This window comes from Stegastes partitus, unplaced genomic scaffold (assembly GCF_000690725.1).
Source record: "Stegastes partitus isolate 25-593 unplaced genomic scaffold, Stegastes_partitus-1.0.2 Scaffold595, whole genome shotgun sequence".
Classification (NCBI taxonomy): domain Eukaryota; kingdom Metazoa; phylum Chordata; class Actinopteri; family Pomacentridae; genus Stegastes; species Stegastes partitus.
In genome coordinates, this window is record NW_007578326.1 from 369,055 (window position 1) to 375,604 (window position 6,550).

Consider the following 6,550-nt stretch of genomic DNA (forward strand, 5'->3'; position numbering starts at 1 on the left):
TACCGTCATCTGAGTTTGGTAATCGAACAGCTTTCCCTTAATATTGTAATCTCTATCGTTACCGTAAAAATTGTACATTACATTATTTTTAAGACCTTACCCTCTTCAACCCAACTCAAGCCTGCATTAATACAGCTTTAAATTTATCTCAAGGCATTCTTCATAAGGCCTAATCAAGAAAGAAGTGAGCTGTACATATACTATATACACATAACTATGCCATAATCAGAGGTTATGGTGTTTAAACCAGTGAATGAATCCATCATTTGAAGAGTTCATTTGCAATAACCGATAACTTCATCTTCACAAACCTTCAGAAAACCCACTTTTCCATCATCTACCTCAGACAATATCAGTCCAACTTAAGCTGTCTCTATTTTTGTCATTTCTACTGAATCAAATCCACTCAGCTTCAGTTTGATTGATATTATCTCAAGCTAGCAACAACAAAATATGTTTTCTGAAAATCTACTAAAATGGCGTTATCTGTTTTTGCAAATGAACTCTTCATATATATGGTTCTTGAAAACTAGTGGCGTGGTGAATTCTTAACACACAGACTCATCAAAGTCCTCCGCGATAAAGTTGTTTCCACAAAACAAGGAACAACTCAGTTTAAGAATTGATTAAATGTATTACATGTATTAACATGTGTTCCAGAAGCCTGAGTCATGCCGGTGGTTGTGCTCCTGATGGGGGGTGGGCTGCGTGTTGTGCATCAGTTTTATGAGCTCTTCAGTAAGTGGTTTTGGGTCTCCCTCTAGGTTGTGTTTGAGAGTCTGCAGTGAGCCGTAGCATTCTTTGAGGAGGAGGATCAAAGACATCCAGGAGACACACATCCTGCTCAGACAGCTTTCCAAACAGATCGCTGGCTTCGGTGTCTGCAGGTACAAAAAAAGTTCAATGAAAAATGATTTTATTAAACGCCTAAATACAGTGTGTTTGTTATAGCCGTGGCTTACACTTATCAGTCCAGAATTAGTTTGATTAGTGTCTAAACACTGTGATACAAACATCACATCAGCACAAACAATGTACTATCAATACATCACACGTGTCAGTAGCTCCTGACATGTGAGTGTACAGTATGGGAGGGAAAACATGTCAACAGAGATGTGGTGAGTTTCTTACCCTGTTGACTCCCAATAACAATGTGCTTTTGTAAGTGGCACTCAGTGTAAATATGATGTTACTCAACCACTGTATGCTGGAGGGGATGGGAGTTAATGAGGCTCATTGGATGCAGGCCGACTGATGAGACAACAGTCAGTGGATTTGATTTGTCATCACAATGAAGCAATGTTTCTATCTGTGACATATACATATAGATCTGTCTTTAAGTATATCAGTATACACACACATACACACCATGCCCTGATGTCCTTACATCTGGTTAAAATATTATTAAGCATTTTATACAAAGCTTGATTTCGCAACAGAAACTGACGCTTTATGTGATACAGGATGCATTCCTGGCATATGGAGTCATGCTACGTCTTTACATCTTTATGACCTCTGAATGGATTCTTTGGCTGTTCTCCAGGTCCGTGAATACGTCACAGTAAATATACTGTGATGCAGACAAAGACCACAGTTGAACGAATACATTTTATAAAAGGTTTCCAGCATAATAGTGACCAAGCTTTAGCTCAGTTCATAAGGTAGGAATGTTCATTATAAAAAAAAAAGATTGTTCAGTTGTATGGGTGGTTTCACAGTAGAATTAAGGTTAAATATAATTATATATGCGATAACTTTTTTGATTGTTTTTTGTTATTAAGTTGAGAAACAGTTTTAACTCAAAAACATGCATTCTTTAATATGGGCTGACTCACCAAATGTTCCAGAGTCCACATAAGAGGAGGAGGATGTAAGATGATCAAAAGTTCTTTTAAACTTAAGTTCATATTTTTAACTTTAGCAGTGAAAAATAGTTTAGTTTTGTGGTTCTAGGGCAAGAAAATTCACATGTAGAAGAAAACATGGCTTGTGTGTTTGTAAAATCTTTACAACTGACAGAAACTTCGTTCTAAGATCTAATAAGGTGAAACTTTTTTAGGTGGCTTTTGTCCCAAGTTGACCATTGACCTCAAAGTGCAGCTACTGCCTGGACTTATCTGCTAGTTGTTAAGTTTGTTAATATTTTACAGCTGGAAAAAGCCACTGTGTGAGTGTCAATCTGAGGTCCTTCCAAATGTCCAAAATGAGTACTCACACCCCATATTCTACCTTTGTCTTGCTTTAATTGAACCATCAAGGTTCCCTTTTTATTTTCAGCACAGGCATGAATTAATCAGCGACTGATGTTGGAACCTGAAGAGATAAACATTGAGTCCACCTCCTCTTACACCTGCAGTCACATGAATGAGAGGTAGACTTGGGGGTAGAGAGATTGTTCTCAAAGATATTCAGCGTTTTTATTGTAAGAATATTTTTCTTTGTTGTTTCGTAGCTACTAATTATATATGTTGTAGTTTGATGCAAAGCAACAGCGAATAGAAAGACGGAGCCAAGTGGTGCCAAAATGAAAACACTGCAGTATAGCAATTAGTAGATATTTCTGTGCTGTGGGACGTGTCTTCTGGATGCTGGAAGCTGCTTAGTCTTTCATCAGTATTTTGGGATTTATTCTGTTTACAACTTGTCAATAAGAAAGAGAAAAGCATACTCAGGAGAGACTAAAGTGGAAATATGAAGATAGATAGATAGATAGATAGATAGATAGATAGATAGATAGATAGATAGATAGATAGATAGATAGATAGATAGATAGATAGATAGATAAAGGACCAAGAAGGCCATAGCCAAGTACGGAAAAAGAATAAGTCTAATAAAGGAAACGAGGGTAAAACCATAAAAACAAAATGAGAAGTAATGATAATATTAGCAGTAAATAAATAAAACATATTCATTAAGTAAATGGATGCAAGATAAAAGAGAATAAAATAAAAAATAAAACAGAAAATAATCAATTTGATGATAAAAAAATAAACTTTAAGACCCAACTGCTACTGATTTTATTTTATTTTTTGTAACGCTGATTAAACAAACTCTGTCCCCCTTAGGTTTCTGTCTCGACTTTGGAACAGTCAAAAGGACCCAACCTGAGGATCGGCTGTGAACCGGCTCATAAGGGATCAGCAGTTTTGGTAAATGACTTGGGGCCAGACTATGACGAGCTTTAAAAGTGATGAGTAAAATCCTAAAATCAATTCTAAAACAAACAGGGAGCCAGTGGAGGGAAGCCAGGATCGGACAGTTTTTCCCTTCAAGCTCAGGTCCTCTACCTGATCTGGGAATCTGAGGGTTCTGCGCAGTATCTTCACTGTTCCTGGGGCTGAACTCTTCTGGACAGAGACCTCAGATGTTGTTCTAGGAATCAGCTGGAGCCGCTCCTCCAGTTTGTGGGTCACTGCTCCCAGTGCTCCGGTCACCACTGGCACCGCTGTTGTCTTTACTCCCCACATCTTCTCAAGTTCCTCCTTCAGCCCTCGGCACTCCTCCAGCTTCTCATGTTCTTTCTTTCTGATGTTACTGTCACTCTGTATCCCCACATCTATCACCATCGCCTTCTTCAACACAATGTCTGGCTGGTTAGCCACCACCGTCTTGTCAGTCTGGATCTGGAAGTCCTGCAGGGTCTTAACTGGGTTGTTCTCCACCACCTTGGGAGCTGCCTTCCACGTCGACCTTGGGACTTGATGCTGACATTGTTATGAAGATTTTATGATTTGAGATGGAATGATGAAATAGTTCTTCTATTCTAATTCTAACTCACCCAGTACAGAGACAACTGAAGACTTGATATCTGAGTTTTGCTGCTAAAGGCCTGACAGCTGTTGTCACCTCTCTGGCTCTTCTGAACGTTCATCAGTCTGAGCTCTGATGCTGTGTGAGGCATCTTATCTCCTTTCAGAAACTAGTGAAGCAAAGCAGCAGGTCTGGAAGCAGCTGAGACGATTTCAAGTTAATATTTTCTGGGCCAACTGGGGAGAAAATAGATGAACAACACAGTCACCCATAATAAATATTGACTTGAGAAAAGCTATGTATAGCATTTAGCTTGGCTGAGTCTGAAGGGAACATAATGCATAAGTATGTCATTTAGATGCCGAACTGCATAATTAAAACTAAACACAGTTATTTGCTCAGTACTTGCAAATCACTGCAACAAGCAAATAGCAACAAGTACAATAAAAAGTCATTTAGACACAACCGCGCCTGCCGTGATGGTTATAGTGCTTCAAATGAATCAAGCTGCAAATTTAAAAGGCTACATCCCATTTGCATTCAAATGTGATATCAAAGGGTGAATATGCGCGCTGCATAAAGACTGATGAAGAGTTTAACTGGATCACGGGTATAATTACTCAAGTTATTGAACACATAACACGTGAATCCCTGTTCATAGCAGTCACATTAATTACAGTGCGAGTGGCGCCTTCATCAGTAAGCTGAATTATCTCACTGGCTGTAACCTCAGAGGGGAAAGAGAGGAACAGGAGGAGGAGGAGGAGCAGGTCAGACTGAGACAAATCTGTGCTGTTGGGAGTTATCACCAAATTGGAGAACTGAGCTATAGGTAGATAGAAAAAGAAGGAGAAACCACAGATGCATTTTATATTTGTATTTTTATATTCTTTTGTTTTGGCGACAGTGTCATATTGCCAAAATCGTAACACCAGACTACATTACAACAGCGTGATTAAAACAACAGTAACCAACTAACTAACTCCATCCATCCATTATCTATATACCACTTAATCCTCACTAGGGTCGTGGGGGGCTGGAGTCTATCCCAGCTGACTCAGGGTGAAGGCAGGGGACACCCTGGACAGGTCACCAGTCTATCACAGGGCCACACTTAGAGACAGACAACCAAGCACACTCACATTCACGCCTACAGACAATTTAGAATCACCAATTAACCTCAACATGTTTTTGGACCTTGTGGGAGGAAGCCGGAGAACCCGGAGAGAACCCACGCTGCAACATGCAAACTCCACGCAGAAAGATCTCAGGTGTTCTCACCGGGACGCGAACCAGCGACCTTCTTGCTGCGAGGCAACAATGCTAACCACCTTGCAGCCCACGAACTAACTCACTAAATGCAATTTTTTCACATGCATGCACCATGAAATCTGGTGGCAGGTAACTGTAACATTATCTCATGCCCTCAACTGTTAACCCTCTGTGGAAGTCGTACTCTACATCACTGATTAGATTAATTTTACAGCACACTGTGCTATAAAAATACACAATGTTCAGTTGTGCTGGGTGTGTTTATGGGTTTTATCAGACACATTTACAAACTTGCTTAAAGCCACCAGAAGCATTAACTCCATTTACAATTGCAACAGCTGCTTGAAACACCAATAAAATAAACACAACCACAGGTAGCAACTGTGAAGTGCACAGTTATGTTGTAGTGGCTGTAAACAACCCAATGTGTTCATCTTTCACCCATAATGGGTTTTTTGTTTTTGTGAAGAAGATTTGATTCATGTGTACAGACACAGTTTCCTCTCAACAATCTCACTTTCTACAACAGCTGTGAAGTATGATTGTTCACATTTTTATATTCACCTTTGAACTGTGCAATAAAAAAGAAGAAATACAGTTGTTGGAGGCATTATTGGACAAGAACAGGTTAGTTCGGTATCACTGGGAGACAAGACACTGCTGTTCTTAAATGTTAGTACACACACAGCATACACTTTAAACACTTTACTGTTATGTGAACAGGAAAATAGATGTACAAGCTGATTTTGAAATAAAAAAACTGCAGCAGCTAAACTGCATGCATCTAATAACTGCACTTTCAGTTTATAGTCTAGAAGATTAGTTTAGATGTTACAGGCTTTGGTGTGACAGTAGGTAAATGCTAAATTGTATTGGAATGACGTCAGTGTGTACCTGTTTACACACGGCACATATTTACATACATAAATGAATTATGACAGTACACACACACTAACGAGAGGGCAACAAGAGAGCCTTCGTTGCAACTTGTGGACATATTTTATTGTGTAGAGTCAAATTAAATGCTAACACTGTAGTGACAATGTGCTATGTGAGAAATGTACGATTGATTCCACATATTCAGAGCAGGTAAAACAAGGGGAAACAGCCACCGTGCGTTTGCTTCATCACGTAGTACGGCCTCGCCTGTGATGACTCACACAGTGACAAAGTATCACAGCTGTTTCATCTGCGATATTGCACGGCAAACAGAACAATGTTATCTCTTGCAGATGCCGCACAGTGTTTGCATATTACCTTCTACCAACATCAGTATATGAAGCCTGTGACAGGAGTGAATGTGTGGCCAAGCAGGGTGGCAGGTGTGAATCTAGAACCTTCTTACTTTGCCTTCTTTACATAAATATGAGTTCAGTAATTCCCACTCAGTTGCTGGATTAGCATGTACATGTATACGTTCAACATACATACAGTCGTCCTCAAATGTATTCATACCTTTCCATTAAAGAAACAGCAAAATTCACAAAAGTCACTCAAATAAGTAGAAACTGAAAAAAGTAATAATAAA